The sequence below is a fragment of the Mesoplodon bidens genome (genome assembly GCF_964165515.1).
Source record: "Mesoplodon bidens genome assembly, chromosome: 20".
NCBI classification, from domain to species: Eukaryota; Metazoa; Chordata; class Mammalia; order Artiodactyla; family Ziphiidae; genus Mesoplodon; species Mesoplodon bidens.
Window position 1 is genome coordinate 2,642,355 of NC_138181.1, and position 25,275 is coordinate 2,667,629.

The 25,275-nt window shown below is 35.5% G+C and overlaps 1 pseudogene across 1 annotated transcript in view; it reads right to left on the reverse strand.

The window, feature by feature from the left end:
* LOC308608107 (coiled-coil domain-containing protein 150-like) overlaps positions 1–25,275 on the reverse strand; it is a 68,148-nt pseudogene that overhangs the window by 39,221 nt on the left and 3,652 nt on the right. Inside the window, exons 2-12 of the transcript in view lie at positions 21,755–21,918; positions 20,198–20,407; positions 19,900–20,076; positions 18,012–18,109; positions 12,558–12,674; positions 11,389–11,507; positions 8,576–8,619; positions 6,976–7,068; positions 4,718–4,825; positions 2,574–2,698; positions 2,153–2,330 (exon numbers count right to left, since the gene is read on the reverse strand). The product of the transcript in view is annotated as a coiled-coil domain-containing protein 150-like (transcript). The remainder of the gene's footprint in view (positions 1–2,152; positions 2,331–2,573; positions 2,699–4,717; positions 4,826–6,975; positions 7,069–8,575; positions 8,620–11,388; positions 11,508–12,557; positions 12,675–18,011; positions 18,110–19,899; positions 20,077–20,197; positions 20,408–21,754; positions 21,919–25,275) is intronic.

The window sequence follows — 25,275 nt, forward strand, 5'->3', positions numbered from 1 at the left end:
CATCCCTTCTATTCATCACTCAACTTAAAAAGAATAAAACATTACTAATATAGTTGAAACCCTCTGTGTAGCCTAATCCAACTAAATCTCTTCCATCCTGGAGTTAACCACTATCCTGAATTTGGTGTTTTATCATTCCTATTCCTTTTTAATAATTTTACTATAAATGTATCCCTCAACAGTACGTAGTATTATTTTATGAGATTCATCCATGTTAACACATGTCACTCTACATCCTCTTATATAGACTGCTTTCTAAACTGGTATAATTACTTTTAGGAGAAATTTGAAAAACTCCAGTAAATTTCAATTTATGTACATCATACAACCCAGCAAATCTCCTCCTAAGAATTATACCTAGAATAGAGAATATTTTGGGTGAGTACAAAGACATGTGCAAGAATTCATCATATCAGCATTATTTGCAAACAAACGAAAACTGCCTAAATTTCCATCGACATAAGAAAGGATAGTTTTTTAAGGAACCTCCATACTGTTCTCCATAGTGGCTGTACCAAAAATAGAACTACCATATGATCCAGCAATCCCACTACTAGGCATATACCCTGAGAAAACCATAATTCAAAAAGAGACATGTACCAAAATGTCCATTGCAGCTCTATTCACAATAGCCCGGAGCTGGAAACAAGCTAAGTGTCCATCATCGGATGAATGGATAAAGAAGGTGTGGCACATATATACAATGGAATATTACTCAGCCATAAAAAGAAACGAAACTGAGCTATTTGTAATGAGGTGGATAGACCTAGAGTCTGTCATACAGAGTGAAGTAAGTCAGAAAGAGAAAGACAAATACCGTATGCTAACACATATATATGGAATTAAAAAAATGTCATGAGGAACCTAGGGGTAAAACGGGAATAAAGACACAGACCTACTTGAGAATGGACTTGAGGATATGGGGAGGGGGAAGGGTAAACTGTGACAAAACGAAAGAGAGGCATGGAGATATATACACTACCAAACGTAAGGTAGATAGATAGTGGGAAGCAGCCTCAGAGCACAGGGAGATCAGCTCGGTGCTTTGTGACCGCCTGGAGGGGTGGGATGGGGAAGGTGGGAGGGAGGGAGATGAATGAGGGAAGGGATGTGGGAACAGATGTATATGTATGACTGATTCACTTTGTTATAAAGCAGAAACTAATTAAAAAAATAAAAAAAATAAAAAAAGAAAGGATAGATATATTTGGGCATATTTAGATAATGCAATAGTATACAGCACCATATATGAAACTGAAATCATGTTTGAGTGTGAGGCGACAATTTCTGACAGTCTGCATTAACACATAAAACCAGGTATTTACATCATTAAGTCAATTTTGACAATGCAATATTTTATCTAATATAGTTCATATGTAATATTTTAATCGATTATAATCCAATTGAGAGAACACACAGCAGACTATTGTTTTGATTACATTTAATATGTAGCTCTTCTTTTAGATTATCTTGTGAGAGTAATATGCTATACATTTACAATAGCCAAGACATAGAAGCAACCAAGATATGCATCGATAGAGGAATGGATAATGAAGATGTGTTTGTGTATATATGTATGTGTGTGTGGGTGTGTGTGTGTGTATATATATATATATATATACACATATATACACACACACACAATGGTCTATTACTCAGCCATAAAAAAGAATGAACTAATTCCTCTTGCAGCAACATGGATGGCCCTAGAGATTATCATACTAAGTGAAGTAAGTCAGACAGAGAAAGAAAAATACCATATGATAGCACTTATATGTGGACTCTAAAATATGATACAAATGAACTTATTTACATAACAGAAACAGACTCATAGGCATAAAAAAATAAACTTATGGTTACCAAAGGAGAAAGTGAGGGGAAAGATAAATTAGGAGATAAGATAAATGTGACTCCTTAACTAACATGAGGATGTGTGAATGGTTAACATTCACTCACGCTATATAAGGGCAACTATTTGGCACAGTGCACTCACGTGCTAAAAGACACAGATTAGCCACCCAAAGGTTTCTTTCATGGGCAACTCAGACAAACTGCATCTGGGTTGTATTTCTTGTCTTTTGCACTTACAAGAAAATTTTAAAACAAGATCAGCACCACAACCAGGAGGTAACATAAATCTGCCTCTACCTACCTCTCCCTGAAGTCCTTCTTTCTCCTCTAGCAGAGAGGTCTTCTCTTGCATTGATGCTTCCAGTTCACCTCGCAATCTTGCAATAGTTGATTCTAGCAGCTATTTTTGCACAGCTGCCCTCTTCTCAGCATCCTGTGCTTTCTGGATACACTGGTTATTCTCAAGGACTAAATGGTCCCTGCAGGAAGAGAACAAGGAGATATGAAAGCTGAACGAGAGTTCTTCTTTAACAGAAAGACTAAATGTTTTTACAGAACATATCTCCTGCCTGAGAGCAGTTACCAAAATGCTCTAACAAAACTAGTTCCTTTAGGGCAGAGTCTTTATTTTTGTGACTGGCCCAGCAAATGCAGAATTAAACATTTTCATTAAAGATAAGAAATACAAATGCAAAAACAAAAGTTGCCCACAGTTTACTTACAGATGCATTTGGAGTTGTGTTTTCTCATTCTGAACAGTCTGAAGCTCACTTGTGATACTGACATGGGCTGCATCCAGCAGTAAGTTTTGTTCTTGAAATGTCTGTGTCATCATTTTCTGTTCTTCCTGAGTGTTAGAAGCAATATTAAAAGTTGAGATGCCAGAAGTCATTTGATAGAGTATCACTCTAAACAACTGACCAAAGATACTGATACTTACAAAAGACAAATTTAAGTTATATAAATAGAACCCATTTTTAAAAGAATTTATCTTAATGTCCAGCTTGCTCTTTGTACCTACCCTGGCCTGACCACAATTCTATCATTTTATAGCTCTTCTAGCCAATAATCAAGAGGTATTATTTATCCATCTTGCTGCAAAATTTATAAAACTCCTAACATGAACAAATTTTTAGATACCATGTACAAAATAGACAACTGATAGGAACATACTGTATAGCACAGGGAACTCTACCTAATGCACTGTGGTAACCTAAATGGGAGGGAAGTCCAAGAGGGAGGGGATATCTGTATGTGTATGGCTGATTCATTTTGTTGTGCAGTGGAGGCTAACACAACGTTGTAAAGCAACCATACTCCAAAAAAAACCATATTAAGTATATTTTGGTACTTCAAAATTTCAACGTGATACTATATTTTAAAAAGTAAAACAATATCAACGTATATAAAGTGAAATGATCGCTCCACCTCTATCTCCCCCACATCTCTTCCAAATAATTCCAGTCTCCAGGGACAATCATGTTTCATAGTTTAAATTATTTTGACAGTATCTGAAATTGCACTCAGACACTGCTACAGCAGACGTCTATAACTGTTCTGCACAATTTCCTCTTGCTTACTATTTTCAATTATCAAACCAGCATTTTTATGCACACCTCCTCTACCTACAATTTATAAAGCTTTTGTAAATATAGTACATATTAATAATTATATTTGTAAACATATTTTAAAACACTTCTTTTTGAACAATATTTGATTGCAAGGTAAACCTTCACACCTTCATACTTGGTAAAATGGGATCTCACTTGTGTCATATTCCAAGGTTTTAAAATGTTTGTGAAAGTGTTACATACATAAGTCACATTCTTCAGTCTACTAAATTGTAAGTTCCATGAAAGTAGGGACTTGTCTTGTTCACTGCCATAATTCTATCTAGATCTAGCAACATACTTGCATGAGGTAAACACTAAATGCTTGCTGAATAAAACATACTTATTGAGTACCTGTTATGTGCAAAACACACTTAGCCCTATAGGTAATAACAAAGGTATGTAAGACAATGACCTAGGAATGTAGTACAGGAAATGAGCCATGCACATAAACTACTACTATAGAATGCAGAACAGGAGAAGCAACATAACATAAATGATTAAAAACACTGAGTCTGGAGTCAAGTCTAGATTTAAATCTGGCTCCACCCTATACTAGCTGGGTGATTTTGGGCAAGTTGATTAACATCTCTAAATCTTATTTTTATTATCTGTAAAACGAGGATGATAAATATCCCTTTATGTAACTGCTAGGATTAAAGGAGGTAATATATGTAAAATCCTTAGCACAATGCTTGGTATATAGTAAATACGCTCAAAAAAGAAAAAAAAAGAGAGAGCCTTATTATTACAGCCTGTTTAGTGTCCTAGCAGTAGAAATTAAAAGACAAAACTGATTTTTTCTGATTGGAGTGATCAAGCTTCTGTGTGAAAGTGAGTCTTAAAGAATGAACACAATCTCAAACAGTTGAAAATGAAGTAAAGACCATTCTCAGCAGAGGGAATGGCATAAGCAAAATGGGAAAGCACAGGTCTTTGGGGAAAAGATAAATACTTTAGGGTCAGTCATAAGTATTCTCCATAATTCTATCAATACTGGGACAGGTAATTACTTTTCCTAAAGTAATGATATTTGAGAAGAAACCATTAAGAAAGCTCTGAGTGTAAGGCCAAATGACCCCTCTGATGAAAACAGAAAACAACTAATTAAAAAATTAAATAATTCAGAAAAATCCTTGAAATTAATTGCTAAAATATTTTATGTATCCAGTTGGCTATTTGTATTTCCTGATCTCTTAGCCAAGGAGGCTTCCTGACGACTCTACCAGCAATTGACTAGTGTTAAAAATGAATACCTGCAGAATGGCTTGGTGGTCAGCAATGATTCTGGTATTTTCCATTCAAACAATCTGAAGCATTCTGTTCAGCTCTGAACACTTTCTAGTCAGTTTGTCATTCAAAACCTAAGACAACATATACAGCAAAGCACAGATCTCTCCAATAAATAAGTCTTTTTACTTATGTATCATCATTTTTAACAATGGCATAGTATTTCACCATACATGTGAACTTAATTTATTTAACCTAATCTCAATTGATATTTCATTAGATTATAAAATACTTTCAAATATTTGGAGTCATCATCCTAAACAACTGTAAATTAAAAGGGGAAATTTGGTGATACAGTGGAACAACTGAAGCATTTGGCAGTTTACCAATCTTCCATTCTTCATAATTTTGAATGCTGGTCAATTACAGCAAGACATCTACAGAATGGAATTTACAATGTAGATGCATGGCCAATGTTATAGAAATCCTTTCTCAAAACTGGATGATGAGCTTTCAGAACTGTTTAGCTGATAACAAAATATCTAAGCTCCTTCATCACCAATTACAGTATTCAAAAAAGCAAAATACAGATCACTGTGTCATTTCACAAGATTAACCTTCCAAAATAAAACAAAAATCTTTTCTGTAACATACATGTAGTTAGTTTATAATTCTCTTGTCCTTTTGGTATTTTGAAATTTGTATTCCTGTGGAAAATATTTATCTTAATTCTCAGTTATTTTTGCAAAGTATATTTGGTAAGGATCTTATGTTTTAATGTATAAACTCTTTAAGGATGGGGCAAATAACTCTGAAGGGTTAATAGAAAAATCCCTCAAAAAAACAGCAACAAGAAAGGAGAGATAAAGATTATCTGGACAGCATCATAAGTGGGGCAGCATCATAAGACAGGAATACATTCATGGGCATTTTAAAGTTATAACCAGATGCACAAACTACTTATCAAGGAATACTTGGGGGTAAGACAGAGGAGAACTCTTGCTCCTTGAAAAGAAATAGCTCATTTTCTTTACAGCTAGATTGCTGGGCTCAAATTCCAACTGGGTCACTTACTAGCTATATATATATATTTTTTTTAAATTTATTTTTGGCTGTGTTGGGTCATCATTGTTGCACGCTGGTTTTCTCTAGTTGCTGTGAGCAGGGGCTACTCTTCATTGCAGTGTGTGGGCCTCTCATTGCGGTGGCTTTTCTTGTTGCAGAGCATGGGCTCTAGGCTCGAGGGCTTCAGTAGTTGTGGCATGCGGGCTCAGTAGTTGTGGCTCGCAGGCTCTAGAGAGCAGGCTCAGTAATTGTGGTGCACAGGCTTAGCTGCTCTGCAGCATGTGGGATCCTCCCAGACCAGGGCTTGAACCCTGTTCCTTGCATTGGCAGGCGGATTCTTAACCACTGTGCCACCAGGGAAGCCCTAGCTATATTATTAAACTTCTCTGTATATCAACTTCCTTATCTTTAAAATGGGAATAATAATAGTTCTAAAGAAGTCCTATTGAGAGGATTACAATTTGTTAGTAACATGAAGTGCTTAGAATTGTGCCATGACTGTAGTATGGATTCAGTAAATGTTAACTATCATTTATAGTAAGAGTAGTAGTAGTTACTGTTATCATTATTTTATGAAAGAACACATTTTGTATTTTCTTTATCATAAAAAGAGCATAACAACACTATGATCCTAACATTGAAATAATCAAATTGTACTAAGAAAAAGTTCTTTTAAACGATCGATACTATTTCTTTGGGCCCTATGAGAAATAACTCAGTTGCTTGCATATGTGGTGACTACTCTCCATATATATGCATATACAGAAAACATCAGCTGAATGTGGGAACCACCATCCCACATAAAATGATTACACATAACTCCAAAATCAGCAAGTATTTATTAGGTTCCTACTGTGCTTTGCCATAGAAGATACAAAGAAAGTATAAGATAGCCCTTGGCATTGAACTGCTTAGAGTTTCATAGGGGGAAATAAAAGGTATACATTTAGTGAGTAAATTAGAAAGCAAACAAGGCAAAGTTTAAACTAGTGCATGGTTTAGCAGTATATCTCAAATACCTACGTATCACAGGAATTTAGAGGGTGAAATGGGAAATGTGGTTAATTTGATGATGTTTCACAAATGAAGTAAATCTTATGGAAATAAAAATTTTGGATGATGGCAATGGATGAATTCATGTAACCAGATTAATCTTGGTTCTTGGTTCTTTAACTGAACAAAATTAACATCTAAACACTAGAGAAATGGGAAGATTTACCTGTGCTTTTTCTGATGCTTCATGAAGGGATATTATTTCAGACCTCAAATATGCATTTTCTTCATGGTCCTTGTTGAAAGACAACTGTATATCCTACAGGAAAAAAAAGAATTTCTCTTTTTCTACATGTAAGAGCTATTACATGTATCTCTATCAAAATACCTGTTCTGTATTGTGGCTAGTACCAATTCAAGTTCTAATATACATAGATAAGTGTCTTATAAAGGATTTTTTAAAATCTTGATATATCCAACTCCCAAACTTCTCTTAATTTATAAATTATTTATCAAAACTATTTATTAAAAATATTCTCATACTGGGACTCCAATTAGAAAGAATTTGCCTAAAAACAAACCTTGATATTTACCTGGTATCCTTATGTCAAAAAAATTCTACTAAGATGAAATATTTTTAGTTTATGTTACATACACATTTCTTCCTATTAGTAGTATGAGCTTATTATTTCAAAGAAACACATGCAAGGATCTTTTAAAATTATAAGTAGGGGAAGAGATTTTCATCAAGGAATACCTGAGGGTGGAGCAGAAGAAAGCACCTTTGCTCTGTGAAAAAAAAATGTTCTCTTTGAGATGAGGGAAAGTTGATAGGGATGTGAGTTTTGGGCTGGGTTTTACCTAATAGGTACTTAGTCAAATGGGGAAGAACAAAGTCTAAGTCCTCTTCCTTCAGAGAGAGAACCACTTTTCTAGCTTTCCAGAAGAAGCATCTCAAGAAAAGTTAACATCATATAACATCTACACCATGAGATTGATTTAGAAATGTCTTGATATAAAAGTAGTAACATTTATTCTATTTTTTATTTTTTATTGTGGTAAAATACACATAACAAAATTTATCATTTTAACCATTTTTAAGTCTTTTTAATGAAATGTCTTTTTTATTGAAGTATAGTTGACTTACAATATTGTGTTAGTTTCAGGTGTACAGCACAGTGATTCAGTTATATATAATAATAATAATATTAATATTATATATTATATACAAATATACATTATATTATTATATAATTACATATAACAATATGTATTCTTTTTCAGATTCTTTTCCCCTGTAGGGGAAAGGGGCGGGGAAGGATAAATTAGGAGGTTGGGATTAACATATACACACTACTATATATAAAATAGATAACCAGCAAGGGCCTACTGTATAGCACTATACTCATTTTAACTATTTCTAAGAGTACAGTTGACTTAAAACTATTTAAGTGTTAAGTGTTAAATTCAGTGGTAGTAAGTACATACATTCATGTTGTTGATAAACCATCACCAAAAATAGTTAATATTTCTTACATTTCATTAAAAAAGCTTCCCAGCAATTCATTTGCAATAGGTATAAAATGCAAACAAGTCTCATTAGTTTTGCCAACTCACCTTTTTTCAAACTATACTAACCTGAATGAAATGATTTATTTCCTAATACCCAGTTGACAACAGTTCTGGATATACACTCATTTACACTGAAACTTTTTTTCATAAAGATTTTAGGAGAATCAGAAGGACTGTAAACCAACATGAGTGAGGAAATACTATTTAGTGAAGAGATGAAAAAAAACCTCTGTACTCAAAACCTCAAAACCTACCTTATTTTCTTCAACCAACTTGGAAATGAGGTCATCTCTAGAAACTAAAAACAAAAAAAAGTCCACATAACTACGATGATAATAACTTACAAGTACACTGAAATCACATGGTATTTTCCCTGAGAAACTGATTTAAAAAATTGTTTTCGTCTGTAGTTTGCAGAAATAAGCAGAACGTAAGTATTTCTATCATATTTTTATAGACTGGAAACTAAATCCTAAAATTATCAAGAAACTAGTCCACAGTCACGTACAATGGTAAATGAGGTCACGTTTTACTCAATGCACAGATGATGATGAGTCTGAGGGATTTCAAGACAGAGAGGCACACAATCAAAAAGATCAAAAAGCCTTTTGTTAGATCACTCTGACAAAGGCTCAATAAAGACAGGGAGATCAGTTTAGTAGCTGTTGCAGTAACCCAAGTGTAAAACAACGAGAGCTGGCTCTGAGGTAATGATGCAGAAGGAAAAGACTTGTGAAAAACAAGCAAGGAGAATTGTCAGGACTTAGTGACTGACCGGTGGTGTAAAGGCAATAGATGAGTCAAGGAAAATATCTAGTGTACAGACCTGGACAGTGGGGGTGGTTGGTGGATTCTAACAGGGAATTCAGGGCAAAGAGCAGGTTTGGGGGATATAATGAGTAAAGATGACTGCAACACTTAAGCTTTCATCATGTGTTTTGAGGTATCTGCAAAGCATCTAAATATAGATGATTAGTTGGCAGTAAGATACCATCTGGAGCTCAGGAGGATGATTTGGTGTAGGAAAAAAAAAGATTTGAAACCACTCAGAGTATGTATATACAGTGAAAATAAAACCAAAGGCAGAAATAGGAGAACAGTTTGGCACTGTATACTAGTAGCCAAGAGATATAAACTTTTCTGAGGTTAATGTTTGGCTTCATAGAAAATTCATAAAGATCTATTAGTTTTGTTTCACTTAAAAATTCTAAAGCCAGAAAATTATAAAACATATAAAAACTCATTTTATTTATGATATACTCAGAAAAACTGTACTTCTTGAAAATGAGTCCAAGACTTATTTTAAGTAAATTCTAATTTAACATATGTGAAGGATCAAAAAGATAAACTACATGATCTATTTTGAAAATTCCACTAACCAAAGAAAGACTAAAAGGGGAATGTTTATCCTACTTTGGAGAACAATTTAATCACTTTAATTAATGTGTGAATAATACACACACATATACACACACATATATACATATAACGTTTATTGCTAATAAATAAACAATTATTAATAAATAAGTACATTTTAAAATTCATTGAAGCAAATATCTAAAGACATTCCTTTTATTAATATAGTTAGAATAACTATTTGTACCTTAAAGTAAAATTGCATGCATGTAAAGCATTTATTATTCACTATGAAGCATATAGCTGGTATTCAGACAGGGTTCCTTTTTATGTTAATTTGAATTACTGTTATTCTAATCTAAATGTTTTTAATGGTCTTCCATATATTCTTACAAAATTCAAAAAGCATTAATCCATTAAGAAAGTAACATTTTAAAAAATCACTTAATCAGAAGGACAACTAATATAATAGAAAGATCTGTGTTTAGTCCCAGCTATTCTATTTACTGTGGGTCGTTCACTATAGATCTTTTCATCCTTTTGTAGAATGGGGTACATTTTCTTATCTTTCTCACTAGTTTGCTGTAAGGCTCAAATGGGATAATGTGGTAGTACAATAAAATGTAACATGTATTTTTGTAGGCATGCAGTCACAGGAAGACAGAAAATTATTTAGGGACATTATCAGTGAGAATTTCACAGAATAATTCATTACTCAACAACTATATGGAAAAAGAATACTTTCTGCTAAAAGCAGTAAGTAAAAGCATTGAATGGGTTACCCTTTATGGTTTCTTTTTTCTAATTTTCATTTCCCATTTGGTATTCCCTGTCTTCATTACAGCCACAGAGCAGGCGGGCCACAGTGGCAAGAACATTGGGTTTGTAGTTAGAAGATCCAGGTTGAAGCCTCACTTCACCATTTATTCATTTTGTAACTTTAGGAATTACAGATAGTTTTGTGTATTACATGAGATAATGTATGTGAAAGCCCTGTGTAAACTATGAAGTGTTATTCATGCGTAAAGCACTGCACTGGAACTCTGTGTGATCTCTATAGTGAGATCTACCTGAAAACTGCTGTTACAATTATATATTAACAAACAGTAGTCTGATAAGGGCTGTTGGGTTGGAAGAAGCATGTCTCTGAGCAGCCTGGGATCAAGTCTAGACACTTCCATTTCCTAGCTCTGTCACCTTTTAGGACTATTTTTTTTAAACAGATGTTTTTTTTCCTCCTCAAATGAGTAGTTAATCTAACCTCTCTCTATGGTACCTTACAACTATCCATCTCTACAAATACCAGTTGACCAAAATAGGTTGATAACCTGAAGAATGGAGAGTCTGACATGATAAATTGTTAGAATCAGTAGGATAGCAAGGATTAATGACCTCATTTCCTTATTAGCATTCTATTATCCAATATTCAATCTAGATTTATAGAACCCAAATGTTCCCAAGTCCACAGTTAAATAAACCTGAAAAAAATCCACATAAGTTTACAATTAAGAGGGTCAAATTCTATTTTATTACCAACATTCTCTGTCTTTCTCAGTGCCACAGATAAAAAGGAAATCAGCAACTTTTTACATTCAGGTCTGTGGGAAATACCAGTAACACTGGCCACTTCGAGAATTTGGAGTCTTAAGAGTTTTCGCATGAAATCTCAAAAATCTAACAAAAGTGTAATTTCTAGCATCTGTTTTCATACCTAGATCAGACTTGAGCTGTGAGGTAGCGGTCTCCAACTCTCCTTTCTGTTGTCGCTCCTGTGCCAGTAGTTCTTGGTGGTCTGAAAACAGCAACGCAGTTTTGCTGCAAAATTTGCACCTGAAATCGTATAAGAAAAACTCCTTTTCTGTAAGGTAAAGATTTCTACTAAGCTAACTTATAGCACAGGTGTAAGGCAGATTTTTCTGATCTTAATGTTCCTGGAGGAAGAAGCAGTGTTTATGTGTTACAGTTAAAAGATCTCAACAGAGTGCCGTGTCTTACAGCAGTGCTGTCCAGGAGAACTTTCTGTGCACTCTTCAACAGCACTCAAAATGTGGCCAGAGTGAGTGAGGAACTGAATCTTTAATTTTGTTTAATTTTAACAAATAAAATTCATTTTCATTTAAATAGCCGCATGTGGCTAGTGCCTACTATATTGGCAGTATAAAGTGTAGCAATAAAGGATCATTTGCAAATTCTTTAAGTAGAATCCTCTTTATTCTACTTAAGGACATTGTAGAAGGACAGCACTCATTAAAATAATAAAAATTATGTAATCTAATAATAGGTATTATGATTTGAAACTACTAATTGCCTCGGTACTTAGAATTTAAAATATTCTAAATTACATATAGATATTTCAAATAACAACTTTGATGAAAGCAAAAATATTATGCTAAAATAAATAATGAGACTTGAAAACAGCAATGTAAACACATTCCTGATTATCTGACTTATTCTTTGCTTCAAATGTCAGCTCAGTTTAATCTTTCTTTTCTATGCACATCATATACAATACATATAGCATGAGACTAGGTCAGTGCCTTCCAAAATCAACTCTTGTAACAGAGATTATATGGTGTAGAGGGAAGGATTCCCTCCCAGGAACTAAGAGTTCACTTCTGTAAAGTCTGAGACAATATAACCTCTCTGTCCTTAGCTCCCTCATTCATAAATTAAGAGCACTGGACTAAATGGCATCAGAGTCCTTCTTATTTTGCACTAAATTTTTTTAAATTGTAGTAAGAATGTTAATAGAGGAATACTAAAGAAAAGAATTTAATAAATCTAGAGGAAATAAGCAAAACTATAGGTTTGTAGGTAAAACATTAGCTTTTACCTTTTGGTTTCACTTTCCCAACATAAACAAGGAGAGAATCTCTCTACCTGTTTCCGTCCCACCTCCACTGTTGATCCCATTTCTTGAATTTTGAGTAGCATGGCTGATCCAGATTTCTCAAGAGATTCCCTTAGGTGCTACTCTTGAGACAGTTGTCTCCTTAGCTATAGAGCAACACTGCAGTTAGGCAAGACCAAGGGAACTTCATAGCAGTTTAACAAAGATCAAAGTCACCATGAAAAGTTTACCAGACACGCCATCTCACCCCCATTCTTTGTTCATTTATGACTACTCAGAAACATGCTTTTGTTTCTCCCTAACGGATAACCTTCTAGAAAATGCAGAGTCAAATTTGTAACCCTCATCTTCCTACTGTGTAAGTCTGTTTTCCAAACTGTGGGTCAAGACGCATTAGTAAGTTGCAAGAAGCACTTGAAAAAGGGTGGAGAAAAGAATAGAAAGAAAATATCAGAGCACATAGCAAGTAGTAAGGAAGGGTAAGTACTGCTTCATTAAATGTTTGTGTATATGCATGTATGTATGGTGTTGCAGTGTAAAATATGTCTTACAATGTATTGCTGTCAAAAGAAGTTTGAAAAACACTAATATGTCTTAGTATACGTATTTTCTGTATTTCTCTATTTTCTAACTTTATTTTTTAACTCTTTATTTTCCTGTATTTTGATTTCTTCACCTATATACATATATATATGTATATATATATATACGTATATATATATACATATATATGTATATATATGCATATATATACATATATACACACACACACACACACACACACACATATATATATATATATATATATATATATATATATATATATATATCTTTTTTATCCCATAGTATTATAAACATTCCTCTGAAAGCTGTTTCAATTATGTACTGGATTTTTTTTTCCTGTATTGGAACTTAAAGATCAAAACAAATAATGAAGTAGTTGTTAAGCAGCAGACAAAAACAACACTCAAGAATTTGGGTACACTGACCTTATTTCTATCTATAAATGACTATAAAATGAGTCAGATTAAGATACAAAGAAGGTTAAGAGTCTCTTTTATCATGAAGTAAAGAAATCCTTTCTAATTTAAATGGGAACTGAAAAATGCTGTTCCTTTTATGAAGTGACATTAAATTGAAAGAATTTCTTTTTTAATTTATTTACTTATTTATTTATTTTTGGCTGTGTTGGGTCTTCGTTGCTACACGTGGGCTTTTTCTAGTTGCGGTGAGTGAGGGCTACTCTTCATTGCGGTGCACGCGTTTCTTGTTGTGGTGGCTTCTCTTGTTGTGGAGCACGGGCTCTAGGTGAGCGGGTTTCAGTAGTTGTGGCGTACGAGCTTAGTTGCTCTGCAGCATATGGGATCTTCTCGGACCAGGGCTTGAACCCATGACCCCTGCATTAGCAGGCGGATTCTTAACCACGGCGCCATGAGGGAAGTTCCAGAAATTCTATTTTTAAACCCCAGTAAACATGACGTAAGAGTACACTTTATAACTTCTCTATATTGCACATATGCACTTTATATGTGTTTTCTTGAAGGATGATATACTTAACAATTTAAGAAGTTTTTAAAAAGTGAAATAAGATGAAAAATATGTTGACATGAAATAGTTACAAGATAGCCCATTTTGGAAATGTTCTATGATTTCCTTAACCATATACCTAATATTGAACATTTGGATATTTCCAATGTTTTGCTATTCTAAATACTGTTCTGCTGAACATGCTTGTGAATAAATCTTTCACTGAATTTCTGATTATTTCCTTGGGATAAATCCTACAAAAGGAATCACTAGGTTAAAGGTATAAATTAGACTTTTGATACATTTTGTAATTCTACTTCCAATTTTACCTTATCAGTAGTATTTGAATAAATCTCATCAGCACTACAGATTATCACTTTCTTAAATCTTTGCTAATAAATGAAAAACAACACCTTAATATTTTTGCATTTCTTTGGTTCCTAGTGAGATTAAACATTTTCTAATATGGTTATTAGTTCTTTATATATTTTCTGAACTGTTCTTATCCTTTGCCCTCTGTTTTTTTAAGTCAATTTAAGGGAAGATTATTAACTGTCTAGTTTTGTTATGGTGTATTAGTTTTGCTTTTTTTATACATATATAAGATTTTAATTTTTATATGGTCAAACTTATCGAGCTTTTTATAATCCTGTTCTTTTCAAGCTTAGAAATTCCTTCCTTATCCAATAATCAGTTAAATATTAATATTAGAATCTTACTTAAGAGTGAGCTATAGTTTTTGTTTTGGGCTATATTTTTCAGGTTTTATTTTAGTATCAGATTATAATCACTTTTTAATTTAGAGTAGCATAATATACTTTTCTAAACTCTACATCGGATTATATAGTATAATTTGCTCAAGATATAATTTAAGTGCCTTATAAAGGAAATCTTTATTTGATAACTATACTACTAAGATATTCATCCCTAAAGCATTATGAAGGGCTATCAGTTAATCTATTTCATGTTCATCGGAACCAGATTTCATTCATATATATACATATTTCTTATCTCTTAGAAAGATATATACTGCATTTAATTTATCTTTGTATAGTCCTTTGTTATGGGCTGAACTGCATCCCTCTGAAATCCATATGTTGAAGCCCTAAACCCCAGTATCTCAAAATATGACTGTGTTTGGAGATAGGGCCTTTAAAGAGTTGTTTAAGTTATGATGCCACTGGGGTGGGCCCTAATCCAACATGACTGTTGTCCTTATAAGAAGAGGAAATTTGTATGCAAAGAGACACCAGGGATGTGTACACAGAGAAAAGACCATGTGAGGACACAGAAAAAAGGCAGCCATCTGCAAGCCAAGGAGAAAGGACTCAGGAAAAAACCAAACCTGCTGATTATATCTTGATCTTGAACTTTTCACCTCCAGAATGGTGAGACATAAATTTCTGTTGTTAAAGCCAGTCTGTGGTACTTTGTTATGGCAGCCCCAGCAGACTAATACATCGTTCCTGCCTCACATACCCTCAAAATGTCCCTATTTGACTAACACAGTCCTTCTTCAGGTCCTTGACAAGTTCCATGAAAATTCAACATTTTACTACAGCACCAAGAATTAAGACTTCCCCAATAAAAAAATAAGGTTAAGTGGCAATCCAAAGGATAGTCTTTTCAACAAATGGTGCTGGAACAACTAGACATACACATACACAAATTCACGCAAAGAATCCTGATACAGAACTCACACCTTTCACAAAAAATAATTCAAAACCTAAATGTAAAATGCAAAGCTATAAAACTTCTAAAAGATATCATAGAGAAATCTAAGTGACCTTGGGTTTGGCAATGATATTTTATTAATAGATATAATACCAAAAGTACAATCCATGAAAAAAAATGGGTAAGTTGTACTTCATTAAAATTAAAAGCATCTGGGGCTTCCCTGGTGGTGCAGTGGTTGAGAGTCCACCAGCCGATGCGGGGGACACAGGTTCGTGCCCTGGTCTGGGAAGATCCCACGTGCCGCAGAGCGGCTGGGCCCGTGAGCCATGGCCGCTGAGCCTGGGCGTCTGGAGCCTGTGCTCTGCAATGGGAGAGGCCACAACAGTGAGAGGCCCGCATACCGCAAAAAAAAAAAAAAAAAAAAAATTAAAATCGTCTGCTCTGCAAAAGACACTGTTAAGAGAATGAAAAGATAAGCTAAAGATTGGGAGAAAATATTTGTAAAACACATACTGGATAAAGGATTCGTATCCAAAATATAAAAAGAACTCTAAAAACTCAACAATAAGAAAAAAAAAACCCAGCTGCAAAGTGGGTGATCTAAGATACCTCACCAAAGAAGATAGATGGCAAATAAGCATATGAAAAGATGCTCAATATCACGTCTGTAGAAAACTGCAAATTAAAACAAGATACTGTATATACACCTATAAATTTGGCAAAAATTCAAAACACTGACAACACAAAATGCTGGTGAGGATGTGGAACAACAGGAACTCTCATTCACTGCTGGTGGGAACACAACATGGCATAGCCACTGCAACAGGTTGGCAATTTCTTAGAAAGCTAAACATAAGCTTATCATATGATAAGTATGAATCGTACTCCTAAATATTTATCTAAAGGAGTTGAAAACTTATGTCCATATAAAAAGCTGCATATGAATGTTTACAGCAGCTTTATTCATAACTGCCAAACTTGGAAGCAACTAAGATGTCCTTCAGTAGGTGAATGGATAAACTACGGTACATCCAGACAATGGATTATTGTTCACTGATAAACAGAAATGAGCTATCAAACCATGAAAAGACATGGAGGATTAAATGCATATGCTAAGCGAAAGAAGCCAGTCCAAAAAGGCTACATGCTGTATGATTCCAACTAGAGAGACAGTGAAAAGATCAGTGGTTGCCAGGGGCTTGGGGAAAGACAGGGGTGGGGGAGAGAGGCGCGGGGTGATGTGTATGTAGAGCACAGGGCATTTTTAGGGCAGTGAAGCTATTCTGTATACTGTGATGACCAAAAAGTAAAACTTAATCTAAACTGTGAATTTAGTAATCATGTATCAAAACTGGTTCATCACAGACTAATACAGAATGTGAATAACAGAGGAAGCTCTGGGGGTGGGGAGAAAGGATATATGGGAACTCTGTTTCTGTACAGTTTTTCTAAAAACTTAAAATTGCTCTAAAAAGAATCTATTAAAATAGCCAAAATATTTTTTAAAGCATGAAACAATATACTCCAACTAACAATGAACAATCATGCTTTTATCAGTAACTATTGGCAAAAAAAATACTCTACATGAGAGAATGTCCCAGATAGCTACACTTACCACCCTAAACACACTGAAATTCATAACTTTTAAAACAGTATATCTATTTCTGTTTTGTATAACAGAATATTTTAAATATAACTTGATCCTTTTGGTTTGGACTAATGTCAACTATTATTCTGTCAAGGAATACTGAGGTTTTTAGGCCACTGTCAAGGTGTATTGAATTGGTAATTCTTCTGACTCTTCCACTGCTTTCAGCTGCAAATTTTTAGTCCAAAAACTTTTAGCAGCCACCTACTCCATAATTCCAATCTGTTATCTACTTAAATTTAGACTGAAATGAAAGTTTTAAGGTAAAATTAGATGAGCAGACTTATTAAAAGCTTTTTATTTTAAACACAACTTTAGTGTAAAAGGTCTTTTTATGTCCACTTAACTCTAGTATATGGGCAACTGCATGAGTTTCATGGTAACTGTTTCCCTCCTGGCTCAGAGAGCATTTATTTTTTATTTCTGGTTTTGTGGCAGTACTGAGGTGAAAGGAAGTCTTAATGTCACATACGGGCAGGTATAACTTCATGTGGCATATTTTTAAAATCTTCCTAATAAACAGCCACATATTTACTTCTTCAATGGTTTCTTCTCATTCTATCCACTACCTTGACTTCCCCCTCTGCAATTCCAACGCCCCCTTCACCTTCCAGCTTCCTTTTTATCTTACCTCCTGAATTTTAAGGTTCATTTTATGTTTTATGGTCTTCAGTTCCTCTTCAATACTGCATTCTTCTAAAAATAGTAGGAGAAAAGGTTCTAAATAATCTGAAATGAGAGGAAGAAACTGTCTATGGTATATCACAGTTCAAATCTAGACTTTTTGGGGGCAACCTATAAATGCTATTCTGAATACAGTTATAAACACTTCTTATTATGAGTCTAAAGTAATTATTACAATGAGATATTTAAAGTTATTTTATTACTTTCATTCATGACTTCTATCATTTTCCCTTTCAGATAATTACAAAATGATTAGTCACATGTACCTCCTATGTAAAATTCAATAATCAGAGGAAAACCTGGTAATTGCTAGACATTTTTCTTACAGGGTATGGTCCTATTTTTTTAAGTACTCCACTTTTTCTAGCCTCAAATATTATCTAGGCTTAGGAGTTGAGGATGAAAAACACAGCTTTCACTATTCATCCCCTTTTATATTATTATTAATGGCACTATAATCTAAGATGTAAAAACTCAAAGCTGTCCTTGCCTTCTTCTCTACCTTCAGCCCCCATCCAATACCACATTCTAACATATCTTTCCTCTCAAAATGCCACAACCGTAGTTCAGACCTAATAAGGTCTATGTCTCAAATAAGGCAATGGATTCCTAAAGGGTTTTCCTATCTCCAATCTCTTCTCCTATAATTGATACTCTACACTACTGCTAGATTAGTTTTCTTGTTTTCAAATATGTCACTTTCTTATCAAAAATTTAATCACTCCCCATAGGATCAAGCCCAACTATTTAATTATTCTTGAATTTGAGATCCTCTTTGACGTTATCCCTTGCCAATTTCCAACTTATTTTACACAAACAAATCCTCACTCCTGTCCAGCTAGTTTATGAATTGCCTCCTAACTGCACCCAGGGGAAAGATCTAGGTTCAAATCTGAGTTACAGGAAGGAAACAGGCAAGTGTGATCTCAGAGAGATGACTTCTCTCTGAGCCCCAGCACACTTATCATTAAAATAGAGACAGGAGGGCTTCCCTGGTGGTGCAGTGGTTGAGAGTCCGCCTGCCGATGCAGGGGACACGGGTTCGTGCCCCGGTCCGGGAAGATCCCACATGCCGCGGAGCGGCTGGGCCCGTGAGCCATGGCCACTGAGTCTGCGTGTCTGGAGCCTGTACTCCGCAACAGGAGAGGCCGCAACAGTGAGAGGCCCATGTACCGCAAAAAAAAAAAAAGAGACAACAATATCCTACATCTTGAGGTTTTTCAGAGATTAAACAAAACATGTTTTAAACAAAATAACATCTGTTACACTGCCTGGCCTGTGAAGGGAAAACAAAATAATTAGGTTTTTTTTCCCTAGTCTTATTTTTTGCTGCCTCTGTGTGATGTCTTTTAAATGTCCTCACCTCACTGCTTTGCCTTCTAAAGGCTCATCTCAAGTCCCATGTCTTCCTTGAAGCCTAGCCTAATCTGTTCTAGACAGGACATGCACACCTTCTCAATCCCACCTGAATACAGAACACTTAGTTGGCAATATTTGCTTATTGTCCTACACTGTCCTTTAGTATTTCTTATACCCTTCTTTTCTCTCTTTTCTCCTGCTGTGCTTTGTTCTCCCAGCTAGCAGACAAGCTCTTGTAGAGCACAGACTCCCTCATATCTCTGGATCCGCACAGTCACAGGTAGAGGGTAGGAATCTATAAATACTCAATTACCGACAGCACACAATGTTATATGCTGTCAATGTAGATAAATTTCAGATGTCAAGAATGCTCACACCAACATCACCTATTTTTAAAAGTCAGCTTTATGGGTCTGTTGCCTCCTCCAGCTAACACATTAACAGTGAGTTTGTATTCCAGAACTCTGGACTCAAACTTTTGTCTCTGAGGCAAGCTGCAGTCACAGTCAACCTTTGCACCTCATCTTGTGCCATGTCTTTTTTCTCTTTTACATCTCTTGGTTGCTGGCACAAATTCATCACTTCCAGTTACAATAGCTTCAGATCCTTGGAATGCTCCTCCTGTGTGGTATTCAGTCTTTCCTTCAGAAAATCTATCAGACAGGACAGGAGGGTCATCAAGCAGTTTAAAGAAGGTCAGGAAAGGAAAAGAATCATGAACTCATCGAGCACCCACACAGGACCAAATTTCTGATGACTCTCTTCTCTCTATACCTGTTTTCTGTGGGTTCAAATCTTTTTCAGTTTGCAGACAAAGATGTTCATCTTCAAGGACTGGATGAGGCTTTCCAGGTGGCACATTCGATTTACCAGAAACTCACAGTTCTTCCATAAAATATCTGTTTTTCCTTAACAAATTATTTCATTCTGGATAGGGTTAATGATGTTCTGGCTCATGGGCTCTTCTAAATATTTTGGAGTTTCCTAGTGGCCTCTGGACAAAGATCCCAATATAACAATATTATAGGGTAATCCCAACCATCGAATCAATGTAACACTTCTACTGAGTATAAAAACTATAGTCTTTAGTTAACCAGTATCTGATAGCCCCTGCAAATTTAAACATAGAGAGCATTATTAGGGAAAGAGGATGAGACCAATGTGGGATGGGTAAAGACCACTGATTTTTTTTTTTTTTTTGCAGTACACGGGCCTCTCACTGTTGTGGCCTCTCCCATTGCGGAGCACAGGCTCCGGACATGCAGGCTCAGTGGCCATGGCTCACGGGCCCAGCCGCTCCGCGGCATGTGGGATCTTCCCAGACCAGGGCACGAACCTGTGTCCCCTGCATCGGCAGGTGGACTCTCAACCACTGCGCCAGCAGGGAAGACCAAGACCACTGATTTTTTTAATGGTTATTTTAATCGGAATGTTTTGTAAACTTATTTTGTATGTAAAAGCAAGTGATATATAAAACAGGTTAAATGCTAATTCTATAATGGTAAACTAAGAATTAAAGTTAGCATGGAGGCAGTATTTCACATCCTTTTTAGAAAATTTTTAAACAAGGTGATAATAAATATTCTCATTTTGTTCTAACATACTCAACAGTGGTACAAATTTAATCTTTGCTGAAGAGTTATTTATTCTACATGTGCTATAATACCAACTATACCAATTTTAGGTCTTCATAAGAGACACTCAGGAAATACATACATAATTTTAAAGAAAATCACAACATTAAATTCAACATTGGCCACTTAAGCACCCAGATTCCTCAAGGTCTTTTGACAATCTAACTTTTAATGGCAATAGCTTCTTCAGGAGCACAAAGGAAAAACACAGTTCTTCTTTTGAGTACTTCATTCTAAACTATGAATTTTTTTTAAGACTTATAACCTTTCTTTTAATTTACAATAAATTTGGAGAAAGAAAATACAGACCATATTAATGGCATGAATCAAGCTGTAGATGTTCACCTTAACTGATATCAAAGTCTATTTTTATTTTTTAAAAAGGCCCCCAATTTCTTTTCTAATTATGTAAAAAATTACATTTGTTTTTAATCAAGTATTGAGGGCGAATAGGATATCAAAGTTTGTGCACCTAATTAACACACTTTAAAAATCTGTTTAGAATAGTGGTAGTAGCTCCATTACAGGAGGACAACTCTTTATCTTGCAAATATTTCCTAATTAGTATTCTAATGTTATTTCTCAATTCTTTTCTAAGTACCTATTTCACCTGCCAAACCACCACACTGTGACTCCTTATTAGTAACCAGTGAGGCAAAGTTTCTTCAACCTACAAAGATATTGTAACACAATTTTTTAAATTGTTACCTTTTTCACCAAACTCCAACATTATTAGGTCATCCCTCAGAGAACTGGTCTGTTCCTCAACTTTTCTCATCCTTTGCTGAAGTACCATGAATGTTTCAGAAGCTGTAGCATTGAAGCGGGCTGGAGAGAGGACTGGTCTGGACATTGTAGTTTACATATGCACCTGAGATTAAAGTCACAATATTAGTGTAGTTGGTTCTATTATTGTGCAGAATAGCCACTGCCCCTTCCTGTGGAGGATTATACATCCCTGTCCTGTTGAGCTTGGAAATGGCCATATGTCCTGCCTTGGTCAATTAAATGTGGGTAGAAGCTTTAAGAGCCAACTTGTCATTCATCATCACTTTTCCCTTCTCCATGCAATGAGCAACATCCCAGATAGGGCCTGCTCCATGTGCCAAGATCCCAGAGTAAAGATTACATGAGCAGAGCCATGGCCCATCCTTGACATACAGTGTGAGTGAGCAAGAAACTAATGTTGTTATAAGCTGCAGATTGTTAGGTAGTTTGTTACTGCAGCACAGTCTAGTCTAACCTGTCTGTTACTATTAGACATACACTAGGACCTATGACTTGGCTGAAGGAGTTATTACCTCTTTTCATTGCCAGCCATTTTCATTTTAACATATTCCCATGCAACCTTTCTGAAAACAAAACAAAACAACACTCTACAGTACTTGGATCTCCGAGCAGTTGTCATAAAATAGGTTTACCAACTACCTTGAAGCAGTGACTTTTAAAAAGAACTTGCAAACATAACTTCATAGCAAAGACTCTTTTACACTTACTGACATCAAATTTCCAGACTCCTCCCGCAAGACCACATGAGAGTAAATGAGAGTAGTGAGACTACTCTTTCAGGTATTAGTAACAGAAGCAGAATCAGCTTAGAAGAAGTCCCAACATTTAAACGAATCATGTGCTCAAAGTTCAATGACAAGATCATTGGTGGAAACTTTAAGGACATTTTCCTGCAACTCTATCCTGTACAGACAGTTCTATACTAATCAAACCATAAACCTTAAGCATCACTAGCAATAGTGTATCTGTATGAATGTGTTCACAAAGACCCCACCTGGGATATTCGTAATACAACTTTCTCTCCCACTTGCTGTGTGATTAGATGCCTCCCCGAGGTATCCCAGGCAATGGAAGTGGGGACTCCCTTAGGTTCAAGTCACTGAAGGTGGTCCCCAGGACCCAGGGAAGGAATTAAGGAAGTCTTAAAACTGGTGGCAGGATTTAAGGGGGCACCAGCGGAAAGGCTGAGCTTCTTGCCAATGTAACACTGTTACAGCCACTGAGGACAGCTCTCTAACCACCTTCTGTCTTTCCCCCACTGGTCCCAGAGAACGGCCTGTTTCTCTCTTTTTACTTAAAACAAAACAAAACAAACCCCAAACAAACAAACACTTTACCGAGGAATAGTTGACAAATATAATTATATACATTTAAAGTGTACAACATGATGATTTTATAAACATATACCTTGTAGAATGGTTACCAAGATCAAAATAATTAACACATCCACATAATTAACAACCTCACATAGTTAACGTAAGTAACTTTTTTTCTTTGTGGTAAGAATACTTAAAGATCTACTCTCAGCAACTTTCAAGTATACAATACCATATTATTAACTATAGTCACCATGTTATACATTTGATCCTCAGAATGTTTTATTTGAAAAGGCAACCTGCAGAATGGGAGAAAATATTTGCAAACCGTATATCTGATAAAGGGTTAATATCCAAAATATATAAAGAACTCATACAACTCAGTAGCAAAGGAAGAAATAATCCAATTAAAAAATGGGCAGAGGGCCTAAATAGACATTTTTCTAAAGAAAATATACAGGTGGCCAACAGGTACATGAAACGATGCTCAACATCACCAGTCATCAGGGAAATGCAAATCGAAATCACAAGATAGTAGCTCACACCTGTTAGAATGGCTAGTTTTAAAAAGACAGATAACAAACGTTGGCAAGGATGTGGAGGAAAGGGAACCTTATGTACTGTTGGTGGGAATGTAAACTGGTACAGCCATAATGGAAAACAGTATGGAGGTTCCTCAAAAAATTAAAACTTGAACTACCATATGATCCAGCAACCCCACTCCTGGGTATATATCTGAAGGAACTAAAATCAATATCTTGAGATATCTGCATATCCATGTCCACTGCACCATTATTCACAATAGCCAAGAGATGGAAACAACCTAAACGTCCTTCAGTGGATGAACAGATAAAGATGTGGTATATATATATATATATATATATATATATATATATATATATATATAGAATGTTATTCAGACACATGAGAGGAAATCCTGCCATTTGCAGGATGAATCTGGAGGGCATTATGCTAAGTGAAATAAGCTGGACAGAGAAAAAGCAGTGTGTGGTTATCACTTATATATGGACTCTAAAAACCAAACAAACAAAAAAATCTGATTTCATAGAAACAGAGAATAGAATGGTGGTTGTCAGGGGCTGGAAGATAGGGGAAATGGAATGATGTAGGTCAAAGGGTACAAATTTTCTTTTTATTCTTATTTTATGCTCCTGACCAAGATTTCTCTCCTTTGTGCTCCTCTATAAAACAGAATGCATTTCCGACACACACAACCTTTTTGAATTCTTTAGATTTTCTGTTAACAATCAGCTTAAGGACAGGGGGTAAAGAAGTTCTCTTCTATTAACTGCTTTTCATGCTTTCCAGTCATTCTTGAAGGGAATGACAAAAGTAGACACAGATATTAATAGAGTCTCTGGATACACAAAGATGTGAAGCAAGGTTCATCTACATTTCTGAAAAAAGCCAGGTTTGGAGTTTCCTGCTCAGGTTACCACATGGGCCAGGTTAGTGTGCCTCAGGTAACAGAAAGAAGAGCCTCGAAGACAAACCTTAGGGCTGGTTTTACTGCCATGAAAACAGGGCTAGGGTTGGGGGAACCACCAATAGTGTGGGGTGGGAAGAAAATAGAGAGGTAACAGTGAAGAAACACCAGATGGGTTTACCCTCCATTCCATTTTCTGTCACCTGCTGTCTGGCTACTGCCAACATAGAAATAAACCAGGCCTGGGGTTGGGACAAAAAGTATGGAAAGGGTGTTTAATGGGGTTTGTGACAGGCAGTTGGCTCCTTTGTCCTACCTCCAAAAGAAGTTGAAAAGTTCATGTCTCCACCCTCCCTTACAGCTGGAACATCCATGTCACATATCCTGGCCAGTGAGACTTTAGGCAGAAGTTTGCAAGAAGCTTCTGGGAAGACTTTTTTTTCTGATAAAAAGAACAGAAATGATGGCACCTGTCCTTTCCTTCCCCTGTATGATGCCCGGAGCTCTGAGGGCTCTCTTTAAGTCAGCCATGCAGTACCTCACTGTTAAATGTAAACAAAGAGTCGGGGATCACCAGCATCTGAGAAACAAGGAAAAGGCCAGAGAAGCTCAGATTAACCTGACTTTTTGAAATAAAACTAGTAAACTCCAAATTTTGCTTATGTG